We start from the raw sequence: 11,925 nt of genomic DNA, 5'->3' as shown, positions 1-11,925 counted from the left end.
TTAATAATTTTTGTACATTATTCTCATCCTTTTTCTTTCTTTGGGCTTAATTTGCCAGCTTTTTTTCCCCTAAGTTTTTGAGATGATTGAATTCCAGCTTCTTTCTTTTCTGATATATGTGTTCTGGGTTATAGCTATCACACTAGGTAGTAGCTTTCATTGCATGTTCAATAAACAATATTTAAAATTTTTCTTTCAATTGAAAATATTTTCTAATTTATATGTTATTTCTTCTCTGACCTGTGGGTTAGTTACAAATAGTTATTTTAAATTTCCCAAATATGTTTTCTAGTTCTCTTTTTCTTACCGGTTTCTAGAAAAATTGTATTGCAGTCAGATTATATTCTTTGCATGATTTTAATTATTTGAAATTTGTGTTGATCATTCTCATGGTTTTTAGAAATATTTCATATGTACTCAAAAATATGTATTCTGAAGGTATTGGTTGCACAGAATTGGCTCTACAAAATTCCATGAGGTCAGTTTTGTGGATCTTGTTATTAAAAATTTTTGCATCCATAATAATTTTTAGTTCACTTATTGTTTTTTGGTTTTGGTTGATTTTAGTTAATGACAGTTGTATTTTAAAATCTTCCACTAGAATTGTGGATTTATCTTTTTATTTTTCAAATTTTGTTCACATCTTTTCTATATATTTTTAGGCTTCGTTATTAGATGTGTTCTAGTTTGAATTCTTGATAAATTGAACCTATTGTTATCATTATGCTGCTTGAATTTTCTTGCTTTAAAGTGGAATGCCTTCTATTAACATAGGTAAACGAGTATTTTTTTCCACTTTTTGGTTAGTATTTTCATGGTATATCTTTGTCCATTCTTATGTTCAACTTATTAATATTTGATAGAATATAGATATGTTACTTATAGCATTTAGTTGAGATTTTTTAATACTGAGAGAAACAGTTTCTTTTTAAATTTGGAGCACCTTGTGCATTTATATTTTATATAACTGCTGATATAATTTTACTTAAACATATCACTTTGCTAAATGTGTTTAATTTTTTCCTGATGATGTATCTTTCTTTTTCTCCCTGTATATATTTCATCTTATAAAATATTTTTGGACTCTAATTTCTCCTCTATCATGTTGAAAGTGATTTTTCCTTTCACTATTTTATTAGTGGTTAGCCTAGAGATCAGAGCATGTGTTTTTTAGATTAGCAAAGATGTACTAGTTGGTACTCTGACTCTCTTTTTGGTCAAAGCAAGATAGTTAAGCCTATAATCTCAGTGCTTTGGGAGGCCAAGGCAAGAGGATCAAGACTATCCTAGGCAACATAGTGAGAACCCCATCTCTACAATTTTTTTGTTAATTAGCTGGGTATAGTAGTGCAAGCTTGTAGTACTATCTACATGGGAGGCTAAGGTGTGAGGACCACTTGAGTCCAGCAGTTTGAGCCATGATTGTGTGCTGTACTGAGCCATGATTGTGTGCTGTACTCCAGCCTGGGTTACAGAGTGAGCCTTGGACTGTAAAAAAAAAATCGTATTAGTATGATTTCTTGAAATTTATTTTAATTGGAAATATACAAACAATGACATTATTATCATTTTTCTTACAGTTGATATTAATATTTATCTATCTGTGCTTCTCATTGTTTTCTGGATCTCTGATCTTTCATTTTATATTAGTTTTCTTCTGTACAAACACACCTTTTAACACCCCCTTTTGTGCAAGCATGCTGATAGTAAACCCTCTTAATATTTTTCTAAAAATTGCTACACTTCTCTTTTATTTTGAAAGGACAGTTTTTAGGGGATATAAAATTCTAAGTTGGAAGTTACTTCTTTTTAATGTTTCAAAAATACATTCCACTGTCCTTTTGCCTCCTATGTTTCTATTGATAAGTTAGATGTGTATCTTATTGTTGTTTCTTAAAAGGAAATCTGTCTTTGCTTTCTCATATATTTAGTTTTTAAAAAGATTTTTCTGTGTATCTATTGTTTTTACCAACGAATAGATTTTTATATTTTACCCAACTTTTCTAGTTGTCTTCAGCAAGAAATTTGGAGCAAATTGACTAGTGCACTGTAACCAGAAGTCTAGACACTAATATTTATCCAACGCTAGTATCTACTGATTATGAGATAACTCTACTGCCTTTAGTATTTCCCTTTCAAAAGAAGGAACTTTCTTTACTAATTAGAAATTTATACTTACTTCGACCTTCTGATTCCGACAGCCTTTAATTAATTGCTTTAATAATTTTATATTTCTTTACTCAAACATGAATCATGTCCAGTTTTGAGGCTGTTAGATAAAAGAGTCTTGTATCACCCTAAGCATCTGAACTGGCCTTTGGGAAAGTCAGTACCTTTTTAAAAAAAGTATTAATAATGTAATTGTTCCCATTTTTGGAAATGGATGTATTTGGGGCTATTTCTTTTCTGAAATTCGTATGGAAAATATGGACTTAGAAATTAATTGCAGGAAAATGTTTATGCCCAAGAGAGAAAAGATTTGTTTTAAATAATTCTCTCCTACAAATGGTTTTCAAATATTCTAAAGAATGACATTTAATATTCTTCATGATTTGGCTCCTGCTTAACTATTTTAGAGGGTGGCATAACTGGTGGTGAGCACATCTCAAAACAAGCTGTTTAACCCCAAAACAAATTTGAAATATTGTATAGTGGATATAAATTTTGTACTGAAATACCTCATGCTTAATAAACGTATGCTGCAACTTTTAAAATTCTCTAACATCCATATTTTGGGAATTGTTTGGTTATAAGGAAGAAAGACCATTTAAACAAATATATACAAAGTAAAAGAGATCATTTTTTGGATCTCATAACATCTAGGGTTAGATGTAAAACCATATTTTATTTCCATGGAACTGGGGATTGGAAAGCCAGAAACCAAGATAAACATACTGTTTATGTGAGTCTCAGAAGTTTCACCATTGTTTCCTTCCCAACTGCTTCATTTTCCTCATCCTTTTTTGTAGCATAGTTTCTCAGCTTAGACAAGCAAATGGGTAATCATTACTGCCATGCATCTGTTTTACATCACTTCCCAATCCAATTCATTAACAGAAACTTACCAGCAGCTCTGTGTCCTATTTCCATACTTCTAAGACAAAAATTTTATTTGTCTAGATTCAGCCAATTGGTTATCTGCACCCCAGTGACTATGGCCAGAATGCAAAGACGATATTCTACACATGCCCCTGGACCTTTGCATGGAGAGGAGCTCTGAGAGTATAAGGTGTGAGATCTAAAGTTGAACCTCATTTTCTGTTTCAAAACTGCTAATTCTAAAATAAGTTAAAAAAGAAAGAAAGAAAGAAAGAAAGAAAGAAAGAAAGAAAGAAAGAAAGAAAGAAAGAAAGAAAGAAAGAAAGAAAGAGAGAGAAATAGTATTCGTAAAGGAATCAACTTTATTTTAAATTTGTTCTGAAGATCATGTTTGTAGCCTTTAATTCCAAGATTCTTCTTTCTCTGTCCTCCTGAGGTAGTCATTCATCCATATTTGACTCACTTTCACCTCTCGAAATAATTCATATCTTCCTGAACCCTGTGATCCAACCTGCCAGCATCTTCTTCTTGTCAGTTTATCTCATCTACGCCATATTCATTTCAGGACCACTTCAACTATTTCTATTCTGTGTTTATGGATTCTCTTAGGGAAAGGGCTTTTGGCTTCCCCACCCTCCCCTTAACTCCCTCCTCTAGTAGGTCCTTCATGTGCCAAGGATAGCCAAAGATGGGTTCTCGCATGCAATGAATAAGCTACCTTGGGAGAAGGGTTAAGAAATGAGAGAAATCACAGCCACTTGATCATCCTGGTGACCCCATTTGAAACAAGGAGTTGTCCTTCATTATTCTTCAGTTATCAGCGTAAAGAAAATTCTAAGGCATCTAAAAAGTATAGTGGGACCACCTAAGGCACTAATTTGGCAGGACTGGGTGGTTTCAGCAGGGATTTTTAAGTTTTAGTGGAGGTGATTGTTGGGGGATCTGGTGTCAAGATGTCACCAGACTTCCCTGAGGTCCACTGAGAGGGAAAAAAGGAACAGAACCAATTTATCAGTTTGAGATATGGCTTCCCCACACACTTCTCCCAGGGTTATACCCTACTGGTAAATTTGCTAAAACAGCAGCATGATGAATTAACACTTATTAAATCTTGGCAGTTTTCTCACAATGTCCAGTGTTGACTACCTCCCTGTTTATTTCATGAGGCAGAATTATGGTTTTAAGTGGGACTTATTCCCTAAATTATGAACAGGCATTCTTAAGTGGGTATTTGCAACTCAAGCTTTACCATGTATACATGAAATCTGCATATAGGGATATTCAGAGCATCTGTTTTGTATATATTAAAGCAATCTGTGCCTTTATTTTGGCCTATAAATCAATTAATAAATTAATTTACATTTAAGCAGCAAATGAATAACAAGAAATATTAAATTCAGGTATAATATGCATACATTAAATTAGGAAACCTTATTGGGATCCTGTTTTCTTAATTTTTATTATTGTTTGTCATTCTTGATAAGATTTTATATGGTATTTGTCATTGGCTTGCACTTTTTTTGGTCTTGTTTTCTGTCATTGCCCTAATTCCCCAAAATATTTTTTAATATCTTCTGTAATTGATTTCTGAGTCAATGTCTTATTTCCACATCTATGATTCAGAGACTGTCATGATTTGTGTGGTGATTTTAAAACATCCTAGCTTTGATATTTGTTACCAGATTCTGCATTCTGTATCCAATATTGTATATTTGGTTTATCTTAATGCTGAATTTATGGGTCTTTTGAAAGAATTTGTAAAGCATGACATACATTTTTCCATGTTGACTAACCCTGTAGTTTCTGAGCTGACTACAATATCTTACCTTACTTTGACTTTTATTAAATTAGACCTACCTCTGGACTTCTAAATAGTACCATTCTTCCCATTTTCAAAGTTCAAAACCTTAAATTTGGGAAGCTTCTGGCCCAACCGACTGTCATAATACTCAATGAAACAGTGTTTTTGTTTCTGTTGTATAACATAACTGTGAGGCCTCTCCCCCCACTTGAAATCTCTTAAGAATTTGACAGTATCCACTACCACAATTCTCTTGAAAGTCTTTTATTCTTGAAATTACCATTTGTCTAGGTTTCCTTGATGTTTCAGTTTTGATAGTTTGCAACATCCTAAATTCTGTAATATTTTGAAATCTTGTTTACTCAGGCCTTCCTTCCTTAACGACCCTCTCTATTTAATGTGCCATGAGTATTGCCATTATATTCATCATGTCTGTTGCCTTTTTTTTACTTTGCTTATCTGGCCACTTGTGATATTATTAAACATTTTGTCTTCTTGGCTTTCATATATCTCCAATTCCACCTCAATTTCCCTAACTGAGAAGATGACTACCCTTTCCTAGTTTCATGCTTTCAAATCCTACAAAAATTCTGTTTGTTTCCTCATGGTCTGCAAAATAAATTCCAAATTTTTTTCAAACTACCTATGTCACCTAATATTTTCCAAACTTTCCACACCCAGCCATTCATAAAGAATATTCACATGCTTTCAAAATTTTCGGTTGTGTTGTGCAGGTGCTCTGTTCCTGGACTTCAAAGCTTTACTCTCTTAAAAAATCATATCTATGTAATTAATGTGGTGAAATGGAATTTTTTATGTTATGTGTATTTTTCCACAGTCAAACAAAACTCCTCATTCTTAGAGGCCCAGATCAAAAACAATCTCACAGAAGCCTTCCTAGTCCCCTCTACCTGGAATTAGCCACCTTTCATTTCATCTGGCATTCCCTAGCAATTAGCACTATAAACTATGATTTACTTAGACATTTTATTGTTTAAAACAATAGCAGACCCTGAATATGGAACTACCTATATGAAATAAAAGCCAGAATGTGATTCTTATCAGTAATATTTAATTTTACAAACATGTACATTGCAGTATCGAAGTAAGAAAATTTTAGTGACTCTAGTCAAACTCTTGTAAGGTGAATTGCCTTAAAGTTGCATGGACAGAGATATATACTGCAATGATCAAGACCTGGAATCCTTGTTTGACACTTTTAGGAAGATATGGCTTTTACTTGTGTGCCATTGATTAAAAGATTTTTTCTTCTTTTTAAAGATTAACTACTTTCTAGCCATTGTAACTGATAGAAGAGGCTTCTTTTCTTTATCAACTATAATCTGTCTCCTCTCTAGTGGAGGACACAGAAAATTGTTTGATGAGTATCGCTTCTCCCCACTTAATCATTAATAATACTCAATGAGAACAGTCATTTGTAATGTCACAATTAGGTGGCTCTTTCTAAAAAAGTGAAATTAAAAATTTCTTATTTTAAAAATTGTTACATTGCAATTACACATATATATGGAATACAATTTGATGTTTCAATGCATTTCTATGTTATGTAATAATCTACTCGGGGTATGCTGTAGTTTGGAAAGGGTTTGTTTGTACCTACTAAGTCTCATGTTAAAATTTGATCCCCAGTGTTGGAGGGAGGGCCTGGTGGAAGATGTTTGAGTCATGGGGACAGATTCCTCATGAATGGCTTGGTGACATTCTTAAAGGAGTGAGTTCTCACTCTTGTTCCCTTGAGAACTAGTTGTTGAAAAGGGCCTGGCACCTTCTCTCTCTCTCTCTCTCTCTCAATCTCTCTCTCTGTCTCTCTCCATTGGGCAGCCTCCCCTTCACCTTCTGCCATGAGTGGAAGCTTTCTGATCTCTCATCAAAAGCAGATACTGGTACCATGCTTCTTGTGCAGAGCCATGAGCCAAATAAACCTCTTTGTAAATTACCCAGCCTCAGCTATTCCTTTATAGCAACAAAAATGGACTAAGACAAAGTAGTTAGTGAATCCATCACCCCATGCATTTACCATTCCCTTGCAGTGACAACATTCATATAAGCTATTTTCTATTATGCTATATTTTATTGCCAACCATAGTCACCCTACTGTGTAATAGAATACCAGAATTTATTCCTTCTAGCTGAATATAGCTTTCTGTCTGTTGACCAACCTCTCCCCATCCTCTATTCCTCATTCCATCCCCAGTCTCTTGTAACTACTGTTTCATTCGCTGTTTCTATGGTAGTAATAAAATGTAGAATTGTTGATAAATGCAGGTGACATTTAATACAAATCTTTTATAGATTTCAAAGTGACATCTTTGTAAAAAAGCTATGTTAATTCCACAGAACGTACTGTGTGAAGATGGTACCATTGCCTTGTTCTTAAGGGCAAGTTATTTTATTTGACTCAAATATTCAAAGCTCTAACAAGATCTAAGCCCTTTTCAAAGATGACTTACTTATATTAGATATTATTGGACCACCAGAATGTGATAAACGTGAAGACTCTGATCAGCGTAGTGTTGGTGGTGTGATGGTTAATTTTATTTGTCAACTTGACTGGGACATGGGGCACCTGGATACTTGGTTAAACATTATTTTAGGATGTACCTATGAGGGTGTTTGAATGAGTAGATTGAATAAAGCAGACTGGCCTCTCCTATGTGGGTGAGCCTCATCCAATGCTTTGAAGGCCTGAACAGGATAAAATGCTGAGTGAGAAAAAAATTCTTTCTCTTTGTCTTTAGTTGGAACATTAGTCCTCCCACCTTTGGCCTCAGACTTGGACTGGAACTTGTACCACTAGCTTTCCTGAGTTCACAGCCTGGTGGTTGCCAATCTTGAACTTCTTAGCTTCCATAATTATGTGAATCCATTTATTATAGTAAATCTCTGGAGAACCCAAACTAATACAGTTGAAAATGTATGTGCATATATATATATACACACACACACATACTTTTATATATATATATAAAATTTAAGAGATATATATATATATATCTCTTCATAACCAGTGTTATCAATAGCTCTCTAAAATGTGTAGGAAAAGAGTACACATTTCAAGTTGATATCCAAATCAATCTCTCTATAAATGCATAAAACTTTTGCTTTCATTTTGCAAGAAAAAAATATTGCTATGGATAGAATTAGAAGTAGAAGCTTATAGTTTTCAGATAGAAGAGCATGATCTCATTTAACAATTAAATAATGCCCTTTAACATGTCTACATCTATGTATATTTACATGAATTCCTGTTTAAGCTACAGATAAGCCATAGGCATATGAGTGCAGTTATGTTTGTAAATTAAACTGAGAAGAGCAAACATATCATTAGCTCTTCAACTATGTGATTATATGGTTTTAACATGACTCATGGTGAAACATGACAGCTCGTATGAACACTAGATAGTCACAGACAGTAATGTGTAAAAGACACTTTTCTGTAATTGGTCCCAGGGCAAAGGGCTGATCGCTTGTATAAAAGCTTCCAGATATGCATTTGGTCTGGCTTCTAATTAGTGAAACAAAAAAGAGCTGAACTTTGGAAATTGTGATGAGTCCGTGATCTTTTTTCCTTTAAGGAAATAATCACTTTGCCCTTGAACTCCAAAAGGCCTTGAAATCAACTGATTCTCCTCTTAAGCTCCTTAACAAGCATGGGGATTAGAGGCAAGCAGTGCAGAATGGTTCATATTAGATATAAATGATAATGGACAATAGAAATTCACCTGTGAATAAAGTACAGGCACTCTGGGCAAGTTACTTTCACTGAGTTTATTTTTTTTTATAAGATATTGTGATTCTCCTGTTGCAAAACTATGCATAATGCAGATATATGGTAAGACTACTGGAGAGAATGAAGTTGAATGCAGAGATCTACTTAAAAGCAGTTCTTTATAAAATGTTGCAAGTGGTAATAGTGGTAAATAAATGAAGTCAAATATACAATGAAAATAAAATATAATTAAAATGACTGCCTATATATTTCTTAATTTAACAGGATAATTTAGCCTAATTCCATCATTTCATTTTTATAAAGAAATAAAATTGTGAATTAAAAAAAACCCCATAACTATAGTCTTCCAATTTTAATACCAGAATCTTGTGCATGTCTTCATATTTATTCTTAAATATATCAGAAAGTAAACAAATGCTACATCAAAGTGATCTGTTTGTACTTGTTCCTTTTTGGCCGCAGTCCTGCTGATCTGTGTGTATAATTTTTTGCCTGCTGTTGATCCTATTCTCTCCCCTTAAATGAAGAGTTTCACTTATTGCCGTACACCTTGAAGGGAGGCACATTCTGCACACAGTCTGAAGATGTAGCATGAATTACCTCTCCCTCTGCCACCCACCCCCAAGAAGAGAATAAAGTGTAATGGACCAAGGAGGAGGGTGGGGAGAGGGAAGGATGGGGAAATGAAATACAGCAGGTTTGGGGAAAGGATATAGCTTTTGTGATTAATATTAAAGTTCTGAGCTCACAGACATCAAATTTTATTCTCTCTTCCTAAGATTTGGATGAACCATACTATTCCTGGCTTGGAGCAAGAGTCTCCTGCTAAATGATACTAAATATCAGGAATGAAAATGTCCTTACATTTTTTGCTTTTTAAAAACCTTTGAAGTTCAACTGAGTGCTGGAAGATACCCTGCAGGTTTCAGAACTTGCCAGTACCATATATGCATTCCTTTGACCTCGTCAGCCTCCCTGTTCTGTTTACCCCATCTCATACACATATTCTCTTCCATATTTGTTTGGGTGTAATTAATATTTATATGTGTTGATATGCTTATCACTTCAAAGTAAATCTGAAGCCTAGTTGATCATTAAGTTTTTAACTCCATGGAAGCTTCTAGTTACAGAAGTTCATTTGCAGTTATGTGTACAACCAGCATATATCGAACATGTCTTACATTCCAAGCACTGTGCTGAGGGCTGAGGGTGCAAAAATAAGTAAGGCACAGTCACTAGTCTCAAGAGTCTCATTGATTAAGGTTACAGACCTGGTGTCCAGCAGATACAAAGCCTGGCATGGTAGATGGGAAGTGGAGGCTCAGGGGAAGTTGATGGATGGCATTTCTACTTATGATGACAATGGAAAGGGGCTGTGGCAAACTCGATAGTGGTTGCCTTGTTTAAAGGGGTGGTCAAACCCCAGCTTCAGCCCTTCCTTGCTATATAGAAATGTTAGTTAATTGTGTCAGATATTCTGAGATTTTAGGAAAGCTTGCAAATCTATATTTTATGAGAGTTTGTAAAATAATTTAATGTAGGTTCATTCTTTTTTTTTTTTTTTTTAAGATAGAGTCTCACTCTGTCCTCCAGGCTGGAGTGCCATGGCATGATCTAGGCTTACTGCAACCTCTGCTTCCTGGGTTCAAGTGATTCTCCTGCCTCAGCCTCCCGAATAGCTGGGATTACAGCTGCGTGCCACCACACCTGGCTAATTTGTTGTACTTTTTTGTAGAGACGGAGATTCACCATGTTAGCCAGGCTGGTTGTGAACTCCTGACCTCAAGTGATCCGCCTGCCTCAGCTTTCCAAAGTGTTGGGATTACAGACGTGAGCCACCACACCCAGCCTAGGTTCAATTCTTAAAGTGTGTTTTCACAAAACATGTTTTGTCCCCTTTGTTATGTAATCTGTTCGTCAATTCAATTTAATCTCATCATATGATTGCTGGCTATAATTAGGGGCCTTCTCAAATCAATGTAGAATATAGTTATGCCTCAACAACAATGGCTTTTCTAAATATGATGTTTTATGTTTGAGTAGGGAGGTAGCATGGTTTGGATATTTGTCCCTTCCAAACCTCACATTGAAGTGGAATTCCCAGTGTGACAGACAGAACATGGCGGGAGGTGTTTAGGTCATTGGGATGGATCCCTTATGAATGGCTTTGCATCATCCCCTTGGTGATAAGTGAGTTCTTGCTCTGAGTTCACCTGAGATCTGGTTGTTTATTTTATTTTATTTTTTTTAATACCCTGAGGGGGTGCACTGTTCCTGGAGGTACTGCAATACCAGGTCGATGCATGGAGTGGATGGAACAAGCTTCTATTCCATCTCTCTGCTCCAAAATCTATTTAATATATTGTCCTTGGATGGAGGATGTATCAGATATTAAACCGATAAGAACAGATACTACACTTGATCTTGGCTAAAAGGTCGAGAAGCCATAGATCTGGTTGTTTAAAAGTTTGTGGCACCTCCCCCTTCTCTCTCTCGCTAGTTTTCTTGCCATGTGACTGACTGCCTGCTCCCGCTTAGCCTCCGTCATGAGTAAAAGGCTCCCTGAGGCCTCTACAGAAGCTGAGCAGATGCCAGCACCATGCTTGTACATCCTGCAGAACGATGAGTCAATTACCTCTTTCCTTTATAAATTACCCAGTCTCAGGTATTCCTTTATAATAGCTCAAATAGACTAACAGGAAATTTCCAGTTTATTGGTCAGTATAGGCTATGGTAAGACAAAGTAACTATTGACTCCATTAAATCAATGGCTATGAAAACAAGACATGTATTTCTTATTTCTATTACATAGTCATTATTTTCAGGCTGCAATTGTACTCCAAGTTGTCTTATCCTTGGGCTCAAGGATGATAGATCTATCTCAATGTAGAACGTTGGTGTCCATCACGGGCAAGAGAAAAGCAGCACAATCTCTTAAAGCATTGGCTTGGAATTGACACCTGACACTGGAACACACTGGCCAAAGCAAGACATTTGACCATGGAGTGGGGAAATACAATCCACACCCATTGAGATGAGAGGGAGCAGTCATTCATGAATAGTAATGTTACTGAAAAACTATTTTCCATTAGCTTAGCGTCATTTGGCAGTAGCTACTACCTTAGTTTTCTGAAGGTGAAACCCTCAATGCCCTCACTATTGACTTCCTTTGGTTTAGGAAACCACCAGGTATGGCCATTTGGTGAAAATAAAAGCGAACATCCACTCATTTTTCTAGAAGGAAACCATGAGAGCCTCTAAAATTTAAATGCAGTTCTTATTAAGCTGAGGATGCTAAAAGTACTATTTAGTAATGTAAATTGGAGAACTCTTT

The 11,925-nt window shown here is 35.3% G+C and overlaps 1 non-coding gene across 1 annotated transcript; it reads right to left on the bottom strand.

Annotated features, from left to right (window-relative positions):
• Window positions 1–10,849: 10,849 nt before the first annotated feature.
• LOC112629605 lies at window positions 10,850–11,039 on the bottom strand. Its single transcript, XR_003120695.1, has one exon. It is a non-coding gene; the product is annotated as a U2 spliceosomal RNA (small nuclear RNA).
• Window positions 11,040–11,925: the final 886 nt, after the last annotated feature.

Source organism: Theropithecus gelada, chromosome 7b (genome assembly GCF_003255815.1).
Source record: "Theropithecus gelada isolate Dixy chromosome 7b, Tgel_1.0, whole genome shotgun sequence".
NCBI classification, from domain to species: domain Eukaryota; kingdom Metazoa; phylum Chordata; class Mammalia; order Primates; family Cercopithecidae; genus Theropithecus; species Theropithecus gelada.
This window is presented reverse-complemented; position numbering and strand designations above follow the sequence as displayed.